The sequence below is a fragment of the Mauremys mutica genome, chromosome 5, assembly GCF_020497125.1.
Source record: "Mauremys mutica isolate MM-2020 ecotype Southern chromosome 5, ASM2049712v1, whole genome shotgun sequence".
Classification (NCBI taxonomy): domain Eukaryota; kingdom Metazoa; phylum Chordata; order Testudines; family Geoemydidae; genus Mauremys; species Mauremys mutica.
Window position 1 is genome coordinate 28,969,545 of NC_059076.1, and position 24,811 is coordinate 28,994,355.

A 24,811-nucleotide genomic window follows, 5' to 3' on the forward strand; every position below is an offset into this window, starting at 1 on the left:
CTTAGAATATCTTCAAAACTTTCTGTCCCTGCTCTTACAGAGTTGGCTTGTACTTGTACCTAGAGAGCAAAGTATTCAGAACCATGCGATCTGTTGTTCACATGCCTGGAATTCACTGGTTATCAATAAATACCAGTATAACAATGTTTCCACCACCAACCATGGCATCAGGACAATGATGATGATTACTGTGCCTCTGACTGACCTGGGGAAAGCATAAGAATTATCAGAGGCTGCTTACTAGCCTTTAATTTTATGTCAAACAGAGCAATACTAGCTGACCCTGACACTCTAAGAACAGGTGTAGGATAAAAAGTGCTAAAATGTAATCAGACTAGGAAAGGAACCTCCTCCATTTGGTATTACATCCAGTTTCAGTTACCTAAGAAAAGTCCTGTTCTATCGAGAGTCTAACACTTTTTGAATCACAAAGTGATGGGGTGTACCCCACACACTAGCTCCAAGAGGGCTGAATTAGGCCAAGTGGGTAATTGGGCCAATCAGCCAATTAGGCTGCAAATGGGAGAGAATTAAGCTGCAGGAAGCTAATTAGAAGCAGGCTCACCTGTGAGGGAACAGGTGGGGTTTCTATAAAGCAAGGAGGCAGGCCACGGAGAAGAAGCCTCTAGTTCTTTTTTCTGAGGTAAGGGAGAAGAAGTCTGGTAAGAAGGCGTCCAGGGGCAGTAGCAGTAAGGTGCTGCTGATGTAGATCTTAATTGTTGGCTATAAGGCCCTGAACTGGAACACAGAGTAGAGGATTCTCTTAATGATCACTGCAGAGTGGGACTGTCTGGGGGTAGTGGACAGGAAGATGACCTGGAGAAATGCTGAAAAACTCTCTCAGCAGGGGAATTCACTTAGCCCTCTGCCCAACTTGCTAAGTCATGAAAAGTATGCAGCAGTTCCTGGAGTAAGAGGGGGATAGAGCCCAACTGCAGGAAGTGGCACTGATCAGGCAGAGCTACTCCCCAGCAAGACCAGGCAACCTCCCCTCTTTTGGTGAGTAGAGGCATCCTCTCCCCTTTCTGTCACAAGCAAATAGACAAGTCACAAAAGTATTGCAATGTGTCTCCTTGGTTTAAAAAGATTTTTCTTCCATCTAGGCAAGCTGGGTCACAATTCCAGTGGGTGGGTCTCGCAAGAAGGCAAGATTGGGGTGTCCTGGATAACACCTTGGGCCTGCAGAAAGATGTGGGTGATTCAGTAGGTGGAACTCCTCTTCTGACCCACTATTAAGACCAGTACCCGAGCACTGTGACAGAGGGAACTGTACTGTTTTAGATGCTGTTTGTCTGATGAGATTTGGGGCCTGATCACTTGTGGTCATTTAAGTTCCCCTGGCACCTTCTGCAATAATAGAGTCAAAAATTAAGTTGGATAACTACCCTTGCAGCTTAAGAGCTTGTTTACATGGTGTGTTAGTCTACCCTAAAGGATACAAATTCTCAGGCACATTAGTGTGTCATGCTGTAACTGACCTTTGAATTACCCTGCTGGCCTGCACTAAAGGTTCCCTAGTGTGTATTAACCTGGCAGTGCTTGAAATGGCACTAGTGCAGACTACGGCACCATGTAGATTAGCCCAGAGGCTATAGTCTTCCTTTTTCATCAGTAATCCTTCTTTTCTTTCAATAACTACTTCACATTCTCATAAACATAAGCAAATGAATCAAGCCATTTCTTCTTCAGGCTGGAAGTGAAGAAATGGAGGGGGGGGGGTTCTATTTTTAAATACTTTAGAGACACTCAGATGCCATAGTGATGGAGACCAGACAAATACCTAGATATAGAAAATTACATATTAAGTACATCTGGTCTGTCTCTATCTCAAGGGTTGTAGTAACAGTTCCCAGTGTGAATAGCAGCTATCAAAACAGGCATATTTTCCTGGAATTGATTACATGTAACATTAATATATGGATGAGACATTACATAGGTTGTCCTCTCTCATAGAACCTTTGCTGTAGGGTACTGCTGTTCTGCATGTAGGTTGTTAGTTTATGTGAAACCTGACAGACACAATGACTATGGGCAGAGAGAAATCAGTCATCAAATGCAGGTGATGTTTGATTTCTTCAGAATGCACACCCATGATCCTCATTAACCTCTCCATAGCAGAATAGTATTCTGAACAATTTGGCTTGCAAATGAGCTGATAATGCCCCACAACATCATATGCCGCACTTAAAGCTGGCAACCCATGCTTTTCTTGTCCTTAAAGGCATCTCCATTGTTTTGCTAATAGGTGGGTTGCCTTAATCATAAGCTACTGACAACAAGAAAACTTTTGCCAGCTTATAAGGATGGTGAACTGAGAAAACCAGGCAGTGTCTCTTAGGACTATGTCTGTGTTCTGGTTTCTGATTAAATGTTTTATGCCACAGGTTGAGGAGTCTCTGTCCTTTCTTGGGTGTTTTTAATCTACAATTAGGGAGTCTTCCTCCAGATGACAGCAGGGATGCTAAGGGGGAAGAGAAGTGACTGAGGTGGTGATCAGGAGACCTGCACAGGTGCAAAACTAATCTATTGATCTTTGCAGCTGCAAAGTCAAAATGTAACTTGAGGAGTGAGAGCAGGATTCTGCTTAATTCTTTCTTTCTGTGGGGAATCTCTTGATGTAGCTACATTTTTAATAGCCTTTATGACTGGCTCAACATCCTTAGCGTGCTTGAGACTCTGACCCACTGATTCTCTCTTGTGCCCACAGCATTTTTCATAATTTCTTTCTGTGTGTAAATTAAAAATAAAAACACAAACCTAGTCACAACCACCTTGTTGATCATCTGTAGCAGGACCTGGTGAGAATTCTTCTAAATACTTGCTGTTTTGTTGTTGGAACAACAGGAGATGAGTAGTGGAAGGTAACTACCTGTTTTATAGACTAAAATGCAGGCTTGTGGGAGTTGGAAGGCAATATATGTTCATGTATTCTGAAGTGGTGACTGGGGGTGGAGGGGAGAGCTGAAGCACTCAAAGGAGAAAAGCATGTTAATAATGAGCATGATGCTGGTACACTGCACCACATGCAACAGAAGCTCTCTGTCATGTCAGATGACACATGGCCTATATGTAATGCCTCAGTACTGAAGGGAATGAGTGCATGAGCTTCTAGTCTCTAATGGCAACATTAATGGATGAATTAACCAGCATTCCAGTTGCAGGCAATTGGCAGGTAGTCTGATCGAAAACTAGAAACACTTTCAGTAAAGGTTTCAACTAGACCACATATCAATTGCAGTAGTGGAAAAAACAGATGAGGCAAAGGTCTCTCTATTTTTACATGCAACAGGGAAAGTGTTAGATATCTGCAACAATTTTCAGTTTGAAGGAAGGTGAAACTCGAATCAGGCTGATATGAGTGTCTGAGGCATAGTGCATTCCAACAAGGTTTGCAGCAACTTTTTTTACACAAGATCCTATATACAAATAAGGGACGATAATGGCTTTGAATTTAGAGGTTTGATTGTGCCATTTGCAACTTTAAAGTCTAAAATGTGAAGTTGAGGCACCAAGAAGGCAGAGAACTTCAACAGCATGAGCTGACCATTCAAAAAGCAATATGTGATCAGTCAACCAGAACACATGGGAGAGCATTAAGTGCAGAAGAATTGAAGTGCTTCTCCTTCATGGTACCCAGAGCTAGAAAACAAGGGTCCAGATAGCAAGGGTTTGTCTATACTGCAATAAAACACCTGCAGCTGATTTGGGTCAGCAGGCTCAGGTTCATGGGGCTTGGGCTGGAGCCTAGGCTCTCACCTCTTCTTCCCTTCTCTCCCCCTAGCCTGGGCTCTGTGACGTAGACATTTGGGCTGGAGCCAATTTTAGTCTTGCAGCCTGAGCCAGTGATACAGGCCAGCAATGGGTGTTTAATTGCAGTGTAGACATACCTTAAAGCTGATGACAAATGCAGGCTCCCTGGGTGAAATCATCCTCATTGCAAATATTTGAACTCTTCTTACAGGTGCAATGTAATAGAATTTATCTGCTATTGATCTGAGTTCTAAACACCAGTTAGAAAACAGGATGGGTTGCTGGGGCAAGAAGGTCCTGCATGAACCCTACAAATAGCCATGCTTGGGGAGAGCCTTAGGCAGAGGTTATATATTTGTTACCAAACAACCCACTAGAAGGGGATAAGTTTTGAGTGTGACTCTTCTGCTTGGAGGAAGAATAAGAACTCCATGACAGTACAGCGAGATTCTCCTCTTACAGAGAAACCCACAGGAGAGAAATAGAAGGGCCAGGAAACTTAGCAAGGCAGATGATGCTGAGCTTATTCCCAGCTGCCCCTTTAGATGGGAGCAGTTTTGGGGAGTGCATGGGGGAGGGGGCTCCACGCCCTGTGTATTCTGGGGAACCTTGGAGCAGAGACAATCTAGACCCATGAAATCATGAGTATCCATATGGAGGGCTAATTTCTCCACACTGCTCTGCTGGATCCACTTGCCCCTGCTATTGGCTGACTCCTCTTGCTGCTGCCCAGTAGCCGTAATGAACAGGACCTGGAGGGAGTTAATGCTTCATGGGAGTCTCTGGGGTGAGCAAGACATGATTATGCAGTGGGTGGCTTGTCCTGGGCTCTGCCTAGGGTGACCAGGTGTCTGGTTTTTCAGTGCAACACCTGTTTGAAAAGGGATCCTGGCAGCTCGGGTGGATACCGCAGACCGAGCCATTGACTGGCCAGTTGGCGGCACTGTGCAGCAGGGCTGGCAGGCTCCTTGCTAGCCGCTGTGCTAGGCAGCTTCCAGGAAGCAGCCAGCATGTCCTCACTCTGGCTCCTACATATAGGGGCAGCTGGGGGCTCTCTGCGCTGCCCCCACCAAGGGCTGCCCCTGCAGCTCTCATTGGTCAGGAATCATGGCCAATGGGAGCTGCAGGGCCAGCGCCTGTAGATAGGGCAGTGCCTCCATGTAGGAGCCCGGGACCTGCTGCTGCTTCTGGGAGATGCTTGAAGTAAGCGCTGCCCAAATCCTGTACCCCAACCCCTTCCTGCAGCCCCCTGCCCCAGTCCTTATCACCTTCCCACCCTCCAGACACCTCAGCCCTGCCTCACCCTCCTGCATCCCACACTCCTCAGCCCCACCCCAGAACCCACACCCCCAGCCCAGAGCCCATACCTCCTCCTACACCCCAGCTCCCTGTCTCAGCCTGGAGCCCCCTCCCATACTCAAACCCCTCAGCTCCACCACCTAGCTCAGAGCCCCTTCTTGCATCCCAAACCTCTCATCTCTGGCTCCACCCCAGAGCCTGCACCCCCAGCTGGAGTCCCCACCCCATCCTGCACCCCAGCTCCTGAGCCAGCCCAGTGAAAATGAGTGTGTGAGTGACTGGGGGGGGGGGCTGCAGGAAATGGATTGAGGCCTTGCATATGCATTGTCTTTTAATATTCCCCTGGTATATGTCTAGACATCCCCTTAAGCCTTGGAGAAGGGGTGGTGCACTTCACTTGCAATAATTATTGGCCTCCATATCAGAGGCTGAGATGAGGGTCTGCAAGTAGGGCCTCGGCCTATGATGGCACTCTTCAGCTGAAGGAAGTGACAAGGAGGATGGACATGGCTTGACTGTTCTAGCAAACAGTTGCTGTAGATGGGTCAGGAGACAATCATAGTTAAAATCCTGTAATTTAAAGGAGGAAAATAAACTGCTGCATTTCCTGTGGTGGCTTCAAAGGTCACTTGGGGAGCATATATTTGAGCATGTGATCCCACCCCAAGAAATCAACAAAAGGCTACCTGTTACAGGTGTACAGCAGGGGCGAGGATGTGTTAACTTCCACCTTGCTGTCATAGTCTGCCTGACCCCCACCAAGGTAATCTGATGCATTGCCACCTCGCTGCACCACTATCGCCACCATCTTGCTGCTGATTTCTGGTCGTAGCCTTATACAGGTCTGAGGTGGAAGGGATTCCGAGAGTCAGTGAAGGCGGCGGGGGCAGAGTGGTGAAGGAGACTGAGGGGTGGGGAGGGGAAGGAAAGTGGATATGCTTGGGCAGGGTGGGCAGTTGTGTGGGGGCGGGGGGGATTGTTTTTAAATGGCCATTGAATTTTCATTACCAGACCTGTTTCTTTAGCCTAGTGACAGAACATTCTTCTAGTCTCCTTAGGGCTCAAGGACAGCGAGGTCTAACCAGATGATAGTGGACAAAAGTAGCGAGGCATGGCTTTTGGAATAGGAGGTGTGTGAAACATGACTATTAATAATAGTCATACATGTTTCAGTTAATCTTTTTTTAGCTCCTCTTTTGTCTGGTACAGACTGTAATTCATCTATCATCTGGCTAAAAGAGATGGACCAGAATGTTAAAAGTAATGTGTGAGCAGAAGAGAAATTGGGGGGAGGGGGTATTATTTCAGTGTTTCACATTCGCTGGTTCAGAAAAGAACCAGCAGCTCCTGCCATAGTCACTAAGCCTCTTATTTAGCTACATGATGATATGTGAAGAAGGAAACCATTGCCCTAAGAGCATCTGAACAGCCAGTGTGACCCAGGGGCGAGAGATGGAGACCTAGAGCTCAGTGTTTAAATTCAAGTATCAGAGGGGTAGCCGTGTTAGTCTGGTTCTGTAGAAGCAGCAAAGAATCCTGTGGCACCTTATAGACTAACAGACGTTTTGCAGCATGAGCTTTCGTGGGTGAATACCCACTTGCATCTGAAGAAGTGGGTATTCACCCACGAAAGCTCATGCTGCAAAACATCTGTTAGTCTATAAGGTGCCACAGGACTCTTTGTTGTTTAAATTCAGTGTCTCTATGTAGAGCTGGAGAGGGAGGGAAAACATCAAAATTTTCAAAAAATATTGAAATTGTAGCAGGCAAAGCAGACAAGCTGGAAATCTCTTGTTTTTCCCAGTTTCCTTTTTTGTCAAGGAGTTTGATAAAAGGACTTATAGCTGCACCACTTCCTGGAACAATGTTAGTTGTGTCAGCATTACACTGTTCTGTTGGCATAGTGGCATCTAAATTGGGTGGTTGGTGGTGGTTTCTGGCATAGTTGTGTTGGCTAAGAGGTGAGGGGGGGTGTTAAATATCCCACACACATTCCTGCCAGATGATGCTATCCTGGCAAAACTTGACCAGGTCTCTGTTCATGTTGCACATTTGATGTGGAAGTCAAACCCTACAGTATCATTTTTATAGTCTTTTGCTAAGAGAACTGCATTTTAAATCTGCTCAATTGTCAACCCAATGTCAGGGCTAGGCTGTAAATACTCAGTCCTCTCTTCACTTACGGGTATGGAGTGCTGGTGAGAGAAATATGCTGCCAGAAGGATTCATCCATCAGGCATAGGCTGGGCCAGTATGTTGCTAGGCCAGTCTTGTGCTTTTATTGAAATGTCTCCATAGGCCATGTGACTGCCTGCATATGCATTCTGTCTTTTAATATTCCCCTGGTATATGTCTATACATGGCCTTAAGTCAAGCTAGAGGAGGCAGCCATGTAGCTGCACCATGGGAAGCTGAAGGAATCTGACATGAACCGAAAATAGGGCCTTAGTCTGCGTGCCTCTGACAACCCCATAGGCTTAATAGGAAATGCTAAATAGGGCCAGAAGACAAACTTTCAGTAGGTATTCAGAAGAGGACTGAGTCCCAAGGCTTAGTCTAAGCAATAGTTTTGCTGGCGTAGTTACGTTTGGCAGGAGAGTGAAAATTCACACACCAATTGCTGACACAACTATCGCATCAAAACCTCTGGTGTTAATGGAACTACACCCACAAGAGTGCTTTTGTCAGCAGAGCTAATGTTTGGGGAGATGGTTTAGATATGCCAGCTGAACTCCTGTCAGCTTACACCACATCCCAGCTATGCCAATCAGGCGCCATAGCAGTACAGGTATAGGTATGTCAGCAAAGCATTTGTAATGTAGGCACACCCTCACTTGCCTACTCTTCCTCCTCTTGGGTTAGTTTTATGTTCTACTGCACTTTACTAGTGTTTTCAGCTGACTTTGTGGTAAAATGAATTTTGTGGACCTCACTTGATACTTGTAACTTTGTAGGTTATCCTGTTTGGCCTGGATACTTTGCACTTCAAATACATATTCCACTCCTACTAGTTCTCTTTTTACCTGTGTGAGAGGCCCAGTGTCTGGGGAGAAAGTTAGAGGCTTTGTACATTATTTCACTGTCTTCCTGCTTCGCCCCATGGTCTGACTTGATCCAAACATCTGAAAGCATAAACAGTGGTGGAAGCACATTAGTGTTTGTTTTTTTTCCAATCCTCTTTATCAGAGAATCAATAGACTCTGCTCTGTAACTCCCCGCAGGAATCACTGGGATTCTAATGCTCTGGGTTGTGCATTGATTTTCTAGTTCCTCTTTATCTCTCATAATAGAGGCTCTTACAAATAGTTCATGGCTCTTTATTTCTGCACAAAGTCTGGCCACACTATTTTCTTGCCGCTAGTCAGCTTCTGCTAAAGGATGCTGCTTTATGCCTGTTGCTAGAGACTTTCAATGTACATTAATTTTAGCTGATTTTTCAAAATAGCAAACAGGGAAGAGTTATATTATGCTCATGTAGCCACAATCACAGCCTGTTTCCTTTCTGATCTTTAGTGGTGGTGGTCTCTGCACTTCTGTAGTGCTTTGCATCACAGTGCATTTACTAGCATTAATTAATGTAATCTCAGCGCTTCCAGTACAACAGTGCTGTTTCATCACCATTTCACAGATGAAGAAACTGAGGCACAAGGGCCAACATTTTCAAAGCTGGGTGCCTGAAGATTGAATACCTGCCTGCCACAGAGGGACTTGAGTGTTCAGCACTTCAAGTGCAGCCCCACTTTAAGAAGTGTCTAAAAGTGGATTTAAGAGGCCAACGCTGAAAATTTTGATCTGAGCATGATTTGCCTGTCATCAGTGATTCAGTGACTGACCTGGGAATACAAACCAGGTGTCTTGATTCCCAGACTGTTCTACCAGTGTTGTCACATTAGTGCTGTGACGAATAGTAAACTTTTGCCTATTTTTACATGCTTCTCTTCCACACATACTCTACATAAAAACTTTATTATGAAGTAATTGGCTTGTAAATTCTGTGAAATGTTATATTTTGTGCTACATCATTTGCTCCCTATACAGGGAAACTCTTGTACGCTTAGGGTATGTCTATGCTGCTGATGGTGTGATTGGAGCACATCTAGATCATAGAATCTCAGGGTTCGAAGAGACCTCAGGAGGTCATCTAGTCCAACCTCCTGCTCAAAGCAGGGCCAATACCAACTAAATCATCCCAGCCAAGGCTTTGTCAAGCCAGTCCTTAAAAACCTCTAAAGAAGGAGATTCCACCACCTCCCTAGGTAACACATTCCAATGCTTCACCACCCTCCTAGTGAAATTGTTTTTCCTAATATCCAACCTAGACCTCCCCCACTGCAACTTGAGACCATTACTCTTTGTTCTGTCATCAGCCACCACTGAACAGCCGAGTTCCATCCTCTTTGGAATTCTCCTTCAGGTAGTTGAAGGCTGCTATCAAATCCCCACTTACTCTTCTCTTCTGCAGACTAAACAAGCCCAGTTCCCTCAGCCTCTTTAAGTCATGTGCCCCAGCCCCCGATCATATATCTGAGCTAGCTTGATCTAGACATGAGTACCAATGGCAGTGAAGGACTTCAGGACAGGCTAGCCACTTGAGTACATACCGCCAGAGTCCCAGGAGGGCTTGTGCAGTTCTATTGCTCTTGGTAACCAAAACAACTAGATTAAAGCTAGTTTAGGTATGCCTGCATGTACTGTAGTCGCACCCCTCAATTGCAATGTAGCTCTATGGAGGAAAAGAAGTAGTTACTCTATCACAATATTCAGCAGCCATGCTAGCTGGCTTGAGCCATTGGTAACTACCATGATAACCTTTAGTTAAGAGTCTGAAGGGAATATTTTGGGCAAACTTTTGGTCTTGGGATGGGGCTGCCCTGTCATGTATGAATCAGTGTTGAAACAAGTTACATATTTTCAGGTCATCTCCACCAGCACATTCTGTATCACTCATAATTCCCATGAGACTTAAAATGTACATGATTAATAATCTTTCAGGGTTCATACATTTGACCAGGTGTCTGCTGGGGAAACTGGCAAAGTGTGTAATGTGCTCATTTTGTTTGTGGCGCCAGCGGTTCTTAACTCTGACCCTTGTTTTCCTTTCCCACTGGTTCTACTGTGTGTCCATTGATTTCAATAGTTATTCCTGAGTTTCACAATGGTAAGAGTGAAGAATCTTCATGCCTTACTCATCTGAGCTGTTATCTCTGTTGGCTTCCCTTTAGAGCACATACACTTAGAAAACCCTGAAATTAAGAATGCAGAGTGATTATAAAGCCCACCAGCTTTCAGACAGAGCTTGGAAGATCTGTGAGCCCCCAAAAAAATCTGAGAGGAAGCATGCTGTCATGTCCAGAGCAGGGAGCTGTAAGTTAGGGCCGGTCCCATGTCTACTAATGACTCACTGAGTGATTGTGGGCAGGTCAGTGCACTTCTCTGAATCAATTTCCTCAGCTGTAAAACAGAGATAATACTTATCTCCTGGAGGCTTAGGGACAGATTGTGCTTTACAGACACAGCCCTGCGTTGGTGGTACAGAGGGACTGTGCTGGGGAACTATAGAAGGGAACATATTGGCCTTTAGTTCCACTTTTACTGCTATCTCTGTTCTACTCCAATTCCTTTCAGTTTTCTTTCCTGTTCTTTAATGTTTAGGGGGGCTGTTTCTTATGTTTCAATAGTGCCCCACATTTGACATGTGCTGTACAGTTGAAAGATTAAAAAGACCTCCTGACAGAGCCAGTGAGGGATTTTTCAACAAGCAGCTTCCTGTTGCTCCAAGGAGACCTAACTTGCCATGGAAATTTGCAGGCTTTGGCACTGGAAACCATGGACCAGGTCCTCAGACTCTGCTCCAAATTCTCTCTGTGCCATTGTGGAAGTTCACTTAAACAGCCAGTTAGGGCCCTTTTCTGTGTAGGGAATCCTTCTGTAGTGCATCTATGGCACTTGCTCTGGACCACTCCTTGTATAATGGGTGTTTTGAGGCAGGAGGGTGAATGGCCAAAGCTTACTGCATTTCAACAGTCCGGGGCCATCAGAAATAGGATGACCATACAACAAATGTGAAAAATTGGGATGGGGGTGGGGGGCTAATAGGAGCCTATATAAGAGACGGACCCAAAATCAGGATTGTCCCTATAAAATCGGGATATCTGGTCACCCTAATCAGAAATAGCCTCTTGGGAATCATTCCTATGGTAAAAGTTAAAGAAGTTCTAAGGCTGCTCAAACTTGCCCCCTCCAGGAGTGGGGAAGGGTGGAGGGGGGAAACCACAAAGGAAATAATCCTTCAGATGCACTGGGTACAGCTCCAACCCCACGTGACTACTGTGAAAATTAAACATTATAAAACCTTATTGAAATTTGGTGAAACACTAGATGTCGTCAATGAGGCTTCATTTTAGCAGTAACATCTGAATTTAGAATGCACTGTACAAACTTTCCTGTTAAAGTAGTTTACTGTGCGTTCTTGAGAGCCAGGAAAACTTTCTGAAATCCCTATCCCAGACAGTCTAGCAAGAATTCAAGTTATCCAGTAAAAATCATGTCCAGACCAGACTGTTAAGTGCTGCTTGTGCAGGCACATGCTCTCTATGTACTTAAAGTCCAATTCATGAAAACATTTTTCAAATACCAAGGCAGGAATTTCTTGTTGCAAATTCATTTTCTTTATCCTTCATGTCTTTGTCCAACTTCTTATTTCTTGTCCACCCCTCTGTACCAGCCCTGTCACTCTAATGGAAGGGAATGTGTGCCCTCAAAAACAGGAATATCCTTTTCAGGGCCTGTTCCTGTTGGCTTTTCAGCTTTGGGGTGAAGGTGGAAGGGTGTGACCAGGGCTGTGTGGCAAGGGAGGGGGTGGGTTGGGGGGGGGAGGGACTGGAGAACACAGCAGCCCATGTGCCCTGAGGCAGCATCACTGGAAAGGTTCCCAATGGCTTCATGATATATTGAGGCAGCATTACTGTAAAGTGGAAGCAGAAATGCTGGTCCTAGTGACTGGGCTCCTCCTTATTTCACTCAGCCTTAGAGGAGGGAGCGCTCCCTCCCTGTTGTTCTCTAATACCTGTTCAGCAACTCTAGATTGCTGAGCTGATGTCCAGTGAAAGGCCTCTCTGAAGTCACTGGCTTGTTATCTACTCTTACTTCAAACATCTGTGCCTTAACTGGCTACATGCCTTCACCTTGCTTGACTAATGTCAAGTTCTTAGCTCAGCACTTCTTTGGTGAGCTGATACCAAAGCACAGGTATGTACCTGCAGCTTTTCTGCCTGGTGTATAGGGCCAGGCTGCTGTGACATAGCCACCTCGGCATTGCTGACTCGTTGGCCTGATGTCAAGGCACAGGCCTCTGTAACCTGACACTGGCTCAGCAACTTTAGCTTGCTGGGCTGATGTCGGAGACTTTGGGCTTCTGTGAAATAATACACTCAGCAGGTTTAGCATGAGATGAAGCAGCAGACGGGGGGGCTGCTCTTCTGTCTCCTGAATAGAGGAAGATAATCAGGAGGGGGAAGGTGACCTGGCAGGTGGGGAGGCTGATTGAGACTGGACACAGAGACAGGGTGTCCAAGGGTTCTGAGAGGAGTCTAGTGTTTGAAGCCAGTTGATAGAATGTGTACTCAACCAACTATTACAGTCCAGAGGACCTAGTGCTTGAAGGGTCTCAGGCACTTGACTCTAAGTACATGGCACACAGAGGAGATGGGAGTACCACTGCACTTCACACATCCCACAACAAGAGGGTGATTACAAGCCCACTGGGCTGATATCAAGACATCTACTGTGATTGTCACTGGCTCAGCACCTCTAGCCTTTTGGTATGCCATAAAGGCACGAGAGATCTGGAAGCATCAGACTCTTTCAGCCTCTGCCTTTCAGAAGGGAGGGGAACCAGCAGGACAGATTCCTATAAAGGACTCCCACATCAGTGTTTCCTGCAGAACTCCTCCAAGTCCAGGAGAGACAGTGTTTAGCAGAGGGGGTGCTCTATTGTCCAGTGAAGTCCTTTTTCTTGAGATGGGGCAAGGACTAGACTTTTTCTCTTTTCATTCCTGGCCCGCTGTTCACATGCCCTTGTTATGGTAGCAAATAAGTCTTTTTTTTTTTTGTTCAGTACTCCAGTAAAGGAAACATCTCTCCAGTCAGTGACTTTAAGTAGTCATAATTGGAAGTGTTAAGAATGGATGAGTATCATTCATTTATATTCGTGGATTGCAATCACCAAAGGCTTTTTTCATCCTAAATTAAGTTTTTTGTGGGTGTTGGCTGGAAAGGCACCAGAGATTGCTGGGACTTGGTACCCATAGTATCCAGTCCTAATACAGGTTCACAAAGTCCTCACGTGCCTTGGGCGTTTAGACTCTAGGCTACAACAGAGCCCCCAACCTTCTGACTGGCCTAGAATCTCAGGCTATGCTTATACAAGGAGTGTCTTTGAGTGATGCATCAGTAGAAGTAAAATGGAGTATATTTGTGGAGTTTCATAGGAACCATGCTGGGGGGAGGGAAGGTTTTTTGTGGCTGGCCAGCACCAATCTTTGGCCAGATTAATCGGAGTCTGGGAAAGCCTTTCAGAAGAAACTAGGCCAAGAAATCTCCAAAAGATAACTCTGATCAAAGTCATGATCCAGTCACTTAATTAGGAAAGACTTGTGGAATTTTAAATCCAAGGAAGAAAAAATTGAGATCTTTGGAGATCTTATTCAATCTTTGTGAGAGAGGACATCAGGATTGCAGCCCCATACCAAATAGTAATGTGACTGCCACCAAGAAGACATAGCATTTCACTCACCTTCAATTTTTGTCTTCAAAGATTGCAAAATAAATTTAAAAGTAAGAAAAGCAACAGTAAAAATGAGATGAAAATTGGGCAGGAAATTACAGTAGCTAAGGCATAGTATCCATAAAGGAAACGGCAGCACCTGCAAGGTAGGTTAAGACTACTTTATTTACATAAGATGACAGTGGGCAAAGAACAAAATTAACTTCTTGCCTCTGTCGTGTTGCTAGTCAATGCTTTGGACTCCAGGGTTTCTATGATTGCACGGTTCCACTATTAAGGCTCTAAAGATTAGTACTGGACTTCTAATTGGTCCAGGGAGCAAATGAAAGGCATGGAGAAGGGCTAGCATGGTATGCGCTGTGCCACTACTCCCAGGGCCGGTGCAAGAAGTTTCGCGCCCTAGGCGAAACTTCCACCTTGCGCTCCCCCAGCCCTGCAGCAGCTTCCTGCTCTCCCCCCCGTGGCAGCCCTGAGGTGCCCCCTCCACAGCAGCTCCCCCCTGCCCTGGGGAGCTGTGTGGTACCTCTCCACCCCAGCTCACCTCTGCTCTGCATCCTCCCCGAGCATGCAGCCCCCGCTCTAATTCTTCTCCCAGGCTTGTGGTGCCAAACAGCTGATTGGCACCGCAAACCTAGGAGGCAGGAGAAGTGAAGCAGAAACTGCGCAGTGGAACCCCTGGGCTGCCAGCAGCACGCTGACCCAGGGGAACCTCAGCTGCCAGCGGCGGCTCAGATTCCCTCTCCCTCCCAGCGCAGCGGCTGCTGAAATGGCTTTAAAAATTTTGGGGGGCACTGCTTTTTGGCACCCCAAATCTTGGCACCCTAGGAAACCACCTAGTTCGCCTAAATGGTAGCACCAGCCCTGGCTACTCCTAGCCAAGAGATAAGCTATTGGGATCTGTGGCTGTTTCATAACTTAAACTGTTTAAAAGTGCTATTTCACTGCACCCCAGTTACTTTCCTGTATTCTGTTTCATTTCCCTAGCATTAATGACTATCACATCATTCTCCAATGCTTGTGTCAATGGTTGATTCTTAGAAGTTTCTATCAGAAGAACCTTCAAAATGCCAGAACAGCTCCTAGCCCAGCCCTAAGGAAAGGCCACCCAGTCCGATATGTCCTTTATTTTAATCTCACTATCCTGCTTTTTTCCAGTAACTCAGTTTCTTTCCCCAGAAACGTATCTCCTGATTTAATTTCAGATCTCTTGTTGCAATCATCTTCAAGAACTAAATCCATGTGTTTTCTACCCTTGGCTTTCAGAAGCAGGCATAACTCAATTTTCTAGTTAACCCAGAGAAGTAATACCGAAGTAGCTTTTGCTTTTTTTTGTTCCTTAGTTTTTGAATCCTTTGCTCATCTTCTCCGTTGATTCAGTCCTCAATACTGTCATGAACCAATATGGTGGGCTTGACCCTGAAAGCTCTCCTGCTGCACACCTGTAAAAATGCAGTTTGTCCTCTAAGAAACATCGCACACTTAGACTAGCTCAGCTGCAAATCTTTATCTCCTCTAATCTTGACTAATGTAATTGCCACCCATTATGGCTCTAATTTTCCAAACTTCAATTTGTCAAAAATATCATTTCCACCCATTCCTGAAAATAATGCTTCAACCATATCCTCCGAAATGGCCATTAGCTTCTCATCCATTTCAGAAGCTGTTTGTTGATCCCATAGAAATCCATAGCAAAACTCCTATTGACTTGAGAGGGGAGCAGGGTCTGATTTTAGATGATTGCTCAACCAGTGTTTATTAAGTATAGATAGATTGGCACAGAGATGCATACCAATCTGGGGAACAGGTTTGCTGCTCATCTTCTGTTTTTGAAGTATGATCTCAGTCTTGCCCTTCTATACTTCACTTATCTATGGCAGATGGAAAGTTCCTAAATTCTACCGCATTAGCACAAAACTTTCATCCTCTCCCTTATCTAGCTTTCATGTTTGCTTTTTCAAAGTACACAGAATATATATTCCAGTTGTTTCTAACCTCTGCACCAAGTACTTCTTGGATTTTATCTACTCAAGGGGCGTGTATCAAATATTCCAATTATTTCTTGAAGGCCAATATTTATATCTGGCATTGCTTCTAAAAAATTCTGCATACAAAGGTGATGGATAGTTTACTGCAAGCTTGGTGTGAGTGCCAAGCAAACTGGTAGTTGGCTTTATAGTTGGCATAAGAGAGCAGGGGAGGGATAGCAAGCTTTTCTAAAAATACAATATTGGCTAAGGAGATCATTCAGTCTCATTGATCTCCTTTCCTTTTCTGTACCCTAACCCTTATACCAGGGGTCGGCAACCTTTCAGAAGTGCTGTGCCAAGTCTTCATTTTTTTCACTCTAATTTACGGTTTCACATGCCGGTAATACATTTTAACGTTTTTAGAAGGTCTCTTTCTAAAGTCTGTAATATATAACTAACCTATTGTATGTAAAGTAAATAAGGTTTTCAAAATGTTTAAGAAGCTTCATTTAAATTAAAATGCAGAGCCCCCCTGGACTGGTGGTCAGGACTCAGGCAGTGTGAGTCCCACTGAAAATCAGCTCGCGTGCCGCCTTCAGCACACGTGCCATAGGTTGCCTACCCCTGCCCTATGCTTTACTTCTCTAGAACTCTTCCCTTTCTCTCCAGTCTTTCTTACATCTTTGTCTCTTGTTTTCATCATCTGAAGTCGCCTTGCGGTGTCTAACAGATCTTTCTCGAGGCCCATCTCTTCTTTTACTAGACAGCACACCAGTAGTCCACTTCTGCTTTGAGCCCCCACCCTTGCGTGGTTAGCCATTCTCCCTGCAATCTGGCCTTTGTACACCCCCGCCGCTGCTGTTGTGTTGGTATAATAATGTAACCATTGTCATTTTCTATGAATGTACATAAAGAATGAAATTGCCTGTGGAGCATTGTGGCCATTTTATATGAAACAGCTACAGAAAAGTGAACTTTGTTCTGATTTTCATCTTCACCCTGCCCACTCCAGCAGCCCATTGCTCTGGGTGGCAGTCTTAAATTTTAGCATGCCAGCATCTTTCAAGCATGTTTGAATTTCAGCACAAGAGCTTTTTGTTCCCCAAGCACAAACATCCTTTAGCAAGGTGTCTGTCACCTTCTTGATCATGACCTGCTTATTATTTGAACAGTAAATACAGCCCTCTGCACCCTTCACAAAAATGGCTTTGCAGCAGTGCAAAGTGAGTGTAAAATGCTACCCTTCTGGTGTAGTATCATTTTACCTTTACTTTGCACTGGTGTAAATGACTCCATAACATGCAAGCTAATGGAAAATTGAGTCTTTGGCCTAGACACCCCCTCCGACCAAGAATCTCAATCCTGGCTCCAATTCGTAGATGAATAAAAGTGCATCAAACCTTAGCTTACGTGAATTGTTTGCCATCCTTCTAAAATATTCTTTCCAAGCTAACCCATCTTCCATAAACCTCAGAGATAATCAGATAACACAGCTTGTGGCCATTTTATTCCTGACCTCAAAGCATCTGCAAAAAGACTTAGTCTGCAAATAGAGGAGTGGCTTTGAGCTATGTTCCAGAAAGTTTTTGTGCCTGATGCAATGTTACTTTTTTAACACTCATTGCTTCATTCAGTCTTTAATTTAGCCAAAGATAATCTGGATTTCCACATCCATGTAATCGAGTTCAATGCTAAGAAAGGTCACTACTGGAATGATATCTTATGCCTCATCCTTAACAAGTGAAATTAATCTACCCCAAAGACCTACATGAAAGTCATCTGGGTTTTTTACAATATCTGAAATGTTTGTGCACTGAGATAAAGCTGATGCTTAATATGCTTCCATTGTTAAAACAAAGAACAATGGAAAATAACTCTGGGCACATCCCTGTGAAAATAACTGTCCTCTAAAAAGGTAATTCTCAACCAGGGTCCAGGAACAAGGAATTGAATTTCAGTTCAGCTCTCCCCTTGCCCTGTATCAGTCCTCTGAGCTAGTTTTAATCTAGGTAGGTTGGTTACCAATAGTAGTGATGCTGTCAGCAGAGGCTGTAGGAGTTTGCCCAGGACCCTGGGTACACAGTCGCTTGGCTAGCCCATGCTCAAGTCCATGCAGCTGCAGCTTCGCTGCTGTTGGTACCCAAGTGAGCTAGATGTGCTGCAATTACTTTCAGTGAAGGTCTACATTGTGGCTTCTTGGGAGAAAAGAAAAGGGATAATGACTTGGAGAAGGTAAGGCTCCATACCCAGGCTTGGGCTGAACCCAACTTGAGTTGTTTTTCAGGATGGGGCTTCTAGTGTGCTAGGTGCTATACAAACACATGGGCAGAGGTAATCCCTGCCCTAAAGAGATGTAGAGGTAGTGTGCCCCTCCGTGAGACCAGATAGAATCTCAGGTTTATTCTAACCTGAATCAGGTGTTGTGGTGATAAAATACAATGTTATTGAGGTGCTCAGACCCTGTGGTGAGAGGGGGTATAGAAGTAGACAGAAATATCCACTCCACTATTTCATGGACCACATCCTGAGCCCTTCTCCAGCAGTGTAAATCAGCTATAAATGCTGGTGTATGCACTTTGCTAAGGATTTGCCCTATCAAGGCATCCCCCATGCCCCACCGACCCCAAGCTGCCAAAACAGACACTTCAGTGAAACATACAAATGTTCTAAGATTGTTAAATTTCAGAATAAGCATTTGGGGGGGGGGAATATAAGGCTTGTTTGCTGCGATTTTCCCCCTTTCCCCCAGGGTTTCTTCCTTAAAGGCCCATTCCAACACAGGAGGACTGGATAGGACTCTCTTTGGAGCACATGAATGTTACTTCTGTGTCAAGTGGAAGGAGTCACTTTTTTTTTAATTAAGTGAAGTTTTACTGCTATCTTTTCTGCCTGGAGGGCAGCCACTACAGCTCTTCCAGATTCTAGCTATAGAAGAGTACACATGAAATGTGGCTTTCTTACCGGTTTTGTAAACCCCTAACTTTGGGTTGATTGGCATCTGGGTCTTGTATAGCTGAACCCTAAAACTCAGCATGGGGAGGGAGCTCAGCTAAATGGTCCTTCTGATTCCTTCTCTGTTAAAAATATAGATCTGGGGGGAAAACGGGAATGATTTTTTTGAGTTTACAAAACATTAGTCTAAAGCTACTTCACAAAATCAAATCCTTTGAGCGTCTTGGGTTTCTCTAGATCTGCCTTTCCCTTCTTGCATGCCCCTCCCCCACACCTCTGCCACTCAAAATCCATATAACCAGTTCTGGTTTTAAGCTCTTTAGCAGAGAAGCACACAGATATTCATCACACAGATGATCCCTTACACACAACTGGAATATTGTTTCAACTATATAACAAGAGTAAGTCCTCAGTATAGCTTTAAATCTAAAACTTCTAACTTGTTACTAAAGGGGGCGGGGGAAGCTGGTTGCCTTCACATACCCCAGAAGACTCCTGAAACTAAAAAGTAATGGGATTAATTTCTGTAAAGAGGAAAATTAAAGCCCCAGCAGAAGAGCCACTGTGTTCCATGGAACCCACGTAGCATGTGTATTATTAGAACACACGGCCTCCATATGACTCTGAAATGCTTCTTATTCCAGAGCTCTTTGGCTACCCTTTTTTATCGAAGCAGAATGAGTGACATAGTTACTGCTACCAGGCTGACTTCATACAGGAAACAGGTAACACTACAACTCCTGCTGTCCTTCAAGTCACTAGCTAGTTTCAAAGGGCAAACAAGCTGAAAGGCCCACAAACTTGATTCAGTGAATCAATGCCAAAATTCTTTCTATGCGAAAAACATTCACTGGAATAGGCACAGATGACAAATGTTCTTGAGAGGCACAGAAATCATCTTGGCTACTGTGACAAGGGATATCAAGCTACAGGGTTGGAAGATTCTAAATGCAAGATAGACGTGAATGCCAATTTTAAATTTAGATGCTGGAACTGTAGAAGGAGCTGCCTGGTTCTAAAAGGCTTCAAAGCTTCAGCCAGGCTAATGGTCCATTTGGGCATGTCAGGCAATACTACATATGATTCAACCCCAACGTGCCATTGCTATGTAGACTGCCAGTGAGCACCTCCTTTATATGCTCAGCACTGGTTGTTTGCAATCTTCTCTGTCGCACTCTGAATCGAAGTCCTAGAAAGAATACATGTTGCTCAAACTTTGCCAAAAGGGGATGCTGGTCTGTCTATTTCCCTTTTGCTAGAATTCCATCCCCTCCTGCTTTCTTATCCAGCTTTTAATTCTGACTGATCAATACCTCTGATGTACATGTGTCTGTTTTAAGACAGTTGCCTGATGTTGTTGTGTAACTTGAGTTAATTATATGACCTGTATACAGAGCCAAAGAGCAGATTAATGTCACCTTCTGGCACTGTTACATTTCCTTTAAATTACAATCTTACAAACTGTTGAACAACATTTTCTATCACTATGTATCAAAGCGTTCTTGAGCAGGGCACGGAGGGGGTAGAGAAGAGCTGGCAGCCTGGAGACAGAGGCCCAATTACTTTGTAGTGGCATAAACAGGCCAGAGCATAAAAGAATCTATGGCTATGGCAGAGATTATCTTTTTTTAAAAAGTGGAACACTTTGCCCTATTTTAGAATTGTATTAAAACCACCCATATTCCATCATCCTTCTGTCTCATTGCGTTCCCTTTGTAAGACCAATTGCTGATCGCTATGGATCCTGATAAAGACTAGACTTAGGTTTCTTGACCAAATTCAATGTTTAACACTTGGCAGTCACTAAACTCTTCCCAGGTTTAAGAGCTCTTTCCCCAGAGCATAGGGCAGCAGTGGGGGCCAGTTAATGATACAGATCATAGAAAGCTAATGCTGCTTGGGGGGGAGGGTGGAAATAACTCATTCAAAACCAGAACTTGCTGAAATATAACTTCTGAAAATCAGAAAAGAAAAAAAACACTCCATCATTGGATATCTTAGTTATAATGTGTCAGAATAAATGACATAATGAATGGGGAGGTTTCAAGCTCACTACGGGGTTTTTAGAAGAATATATACCCCAAAAGTAACTGAGACAATCTATAATCAAATCTCCTAAATTACAGGTGTGAAATTACACCCCCAAATTACCAGATTTTTTTACATTAGTTGAATCCTGGAGTTGAGAGCTCTATATTATTAGAGATGTGCCTGAGCCAAACACCCTCCCCTCACACTATGGGAGGAGTTTACAATCTCAAAGAATTTGGATCTAAATTTTTCCAAGTGGATGCTGTTCTTTATAATGGGTTGAACTAAACAGCAGGTTCTGAGGTGCTGATAGTGAGATCTAAATTCTGCAGCTTGTGCCCATCTCTTGTTACAATATTGTAACAAACTGGCTGGTGTATATGTACACCCTTCCCTCTGCTGAATGGAATGAACAGCTAAACTGCGTGCTAGAGATTGTCCTTCTACTCAATATGGAGGCCTGGTTTTGGAGCAGAGATTGCCTTCCCTCCTGATCCAACACAAATATGCTCTAAGGTATTTCTGTTGAACAGTTGACTTCATTAAAATGTGTTAGTTCTTCATTTGCTTACTGAAGTCTTCAATATTGAGGCTGGACAAAGCTTTAGGTAAAAAGTCAAAAAAGACTCGGTGCCTTGGTTACAAAATGAACAGATGCTAAAACATTGATCAGGAAGACATTTGGCAAATCACTCAACCAATCTTCTTACTTGTAGAAGACACAATGGGAGACTTGACTTCAAATATGGGCACCTGGACAGGACATCTGAGTTCTGTATTTGGATCTTCAGATAAACACTGCAGACATGGCAATTGGATATTGTACACTGAGGTGGTTCCAGCTGCCAAAATGGTAGTTTAAAGGTCTGTTCAGATTTTGTGAGGTAGATTGATGCAGAACTGTTTCCCACCTTTTTAATTGGAAAAGCTGTGCAAATGTGGTCAAAAACATAAAGCTCTCCTCTAAACTGTGGCAAAGTGTAATGGCTCTTTCAAAACAGGGCATGCATATCTTAACAAATTTTCATTGCTATGTTTTTTTATTTCCCATTTTCACATTGGAGGTAAAAAAGGAAAAGCTGATATCAAGTGAGCATGTGACCAATAGCAGCAGGACCCTCAGCAAAGATGACTTTGAATGAAGCAAGTACAAAGGACAAGCCGTGCTTATGGGGACAAGCGCATGCGCGCGCACACACCCCTACACACCTGTCAGGCGAGTGGCTTGGGTAGTAATCTTAGTTGGCCTAGGTCAGCCACATGTGTCTGCCAAACCCAGCTCAAACATGAGTTTGGTTTGGCAGATACAGTGTATTGACATAATAATAGTGCCATCATTACTGGGTGTCACTGCTGGCCCAGAAGAGTTTTGTGATCTGAAAGCCCATTCTCCGAGCACTGCTGGCAGGCAAGGAGTGGCTGTTTTTTCCTGAGCTCTGTGAGATCACTCAAGATGGAGGACAGCATCTGGTTCACCAAATTCCTGTAGCCAAAAGCAGAACTGAGAGCCATGAGCTAACCCCCAACTAAGATATGTTGGAGGAAGAATGTGTTTTGAGAGGGGCTTGCTTCCTTTATATCAGGGTAGAGGTGTAGTTTATAACATGACCCGATATAACATCAATTCAGATATAACACGGTAAAGCAGTGCTCCGGGGGGGGGCGGGGCTTCGGCAGATCAAAGCAAGTGTGATATAACGTGGTTTCACCTACAACACAGTAAGGTTTTTTTTGGCTCCCAAGGACCAGGGTAGACATGTATATTCTAAGAACAAAGTGCAGCCTCAAAATCCTCTCTTGCGCTGAAATTTTCCCTTAGTTAGCCTGAGTTCTAGGGGACTCATCTCTCACATGCGCACATGAAAAATTCCTCACAGGCTGGTCGGGTCAAGCACTTAAAATTACCTCCTCTAAATGCTGATGCTAGTTCTGTCAATTCTCATTTTACGTGGAGCTCTGTGTGGCATTTGACATGGTGTCACTTGGACTAGACCCCATTAGTCAGTGCTTACAACTATTTTTATTTTTCTGGCACTTTTAAATGGGTTTGAATGGTCTGTGCATCCAGTATGCAACAGCATGGTTCTATGGGCCCTTTCTGCTCCACTGTTAGAAGAGCTGGATGTTCTTGGTGCTACAGGTTGAATTTCAGGCCCTGCTATTACCCATTATTTATGCACATTGTCTTTGGGCCAGAAATATTGGCACAATACTAGGTTTTTGGTTTTTCTGCTGATTTGCAGATTTATTTGATAACTCAATAAATCTAACTGTACAATCAGTGTTTTTTATATCTAGCCAGACTATTTGTCAATCTAATCTTGGCACTTGTAATATGTTCATCACTGGTGTTCGTAAGCATTGTACAAATTTGAAAACAACAAAGACAAGCTTCTGTTTCTGTCCATTTCCCCCCTGTCCGGTAGGATTTGTCTCTTTATTTATAGTAAGAATGGGGTTTAGTTTCTTTCCAGTGGCCGCTCAGAGCTGTGGAATAAGAATCTCTTGATGTGAGCTCACAAGTCTCACTGTTCTGATTGATGATCCCGTTTTCCAGAGAGACACAACTGTCATGGCTGTGAAGAGTGAGAGGGAGTACCTTGGCATGCTTTGAAAGACTGAGACCTTGAATTTAACCTGGTATTTGATGACCGAGTGCAGCACAGGTGGCAGTGGCTTCAAGTGACAGCTCAGATACAGAGGTTATGAATCGCCCATCTTTCACATTTGCAACAGTTACAAAACTTTCACTCCAATAGATCAGTCCATCTGGTGATATTCCCAAAATAGCTGGCTTTTTTTCCCTTTTTTCTGGTTTGCCTAAGATCTTAACTAATAGTATGAATGCTAGAACTGAGTTGCTCTGCAATCACCCACCAGTGTGTCCACAGAAAACAGCTGTTCTTACCCATGGTCTCAAATGGTTGTGCTCCTTTTTTTTAGTATCACCCTTTTCAACTAACATTACAAACAATGAGGTGATATCTGGCTAACTTTTTAACCTTCTTCAGCAACATCAAAACTTAGAAAGGACACAGATTACTCAGGGCATTTAAGTGTCCAGGGGTCTCATCCATACTGGAGGATTGACCATATGTAGTGTTTCTGCAATATATTGTGGCTGTGCAGTTGAAACTTCAGACAACACCAAAGTCTTTGGAAGCACAGGCATAGCTGGTGTTGGTAAGGTCAGTGGCTGCTCTCCTAACCTAAAGGAGCTTTAACTAGGAATGGAAACACCAACATCAGAGTGCACTTCAGTGATCTCTGCATGTCACAAATGAGAGGAACACCATGGCCAAGTTTGAGTCTACCAGGATGCAGTGCAGTCTTCTGGCCAGCTACAGTTGGAATAGGATATTTTGTCATAGCTATGTTAGGGTTGTCAGAATAGTGAAGAATCTTAAGACAGAAAAGATCATGTGGTGCTGGCAAGTTCATTGAAGTGCTTTCCTTTCCCCAAAGCATTACCTCTGCCATATGCTGGGAGAGCTTAAGATAGTTGCTTTCTCCAGGTGCAAATGCCTCCTTGGCATTGGCAGAACTGGGAGAGGGTGTCTTGTGTATTTGTGAAGTAAGGGCAGAGCTGGGCAGTGTCTGTGTAGTCTTGACATTTGAGTCTGTCAAATCTCAATTAGTAGCACCACATAATTGCTTAATAGGATGGGAAATCTGTCTTGAGGTGGAAAAGGGGTTGTGCATTGTGATCCTCTGCATTACCTATGAGAAGAAAGATTGGCATTATCTCAATCTTCTTGTCAGTGGACAACCCAATTCTTACCAACTTCTGCTATGTTTCTAAGGTGGGAGAGCAGCATTCCATGTATCAAGGTGGAACAGTATCCAGTATAACAGAGATGCACCAAGATGAGTGTGAAAGTGTGCACCTTCTCACATGACAAGAATATCTATCACTGCAACAAGTGACAACTGTCAGAACATAAGTGCTAGAAGTGCTTTTTAGAGGGATCTAGTATATTGAGCGTAAAGCCACATGGCTTTCAGTGTAACTCTTTGCCAGCTTCTT

General features: G+C 44.1%; 1 protein-coding gene across 3 annotated transcripts in view; it reads left to right on the forward strand.

Moving 5' to 3' along the window:
* Positions 1 to 637: 637 nt before the first annotated feature.
* The window catches only part of PDLIM5 (PDZ and LIM domain 5), a 214,829-nt gene continuing 190,655 nt past the window's right edge, over positions 638 to 24,811 (forward strand). For 2 of the 3 annotated variants that reach the window (XM_045019724.1, XM_045019725.1), the window contains exon 1: positions 640 to 999. The gene's annotated coding sequence lies outside the window, so the exon portion shown is untranslated. Of the gene's footprint in view, positions 1,000 to 24,811 lie in introns of all 3 variants that reach the window. The other variant, XM_045019728.1, reaches the window with a different exon arrangement.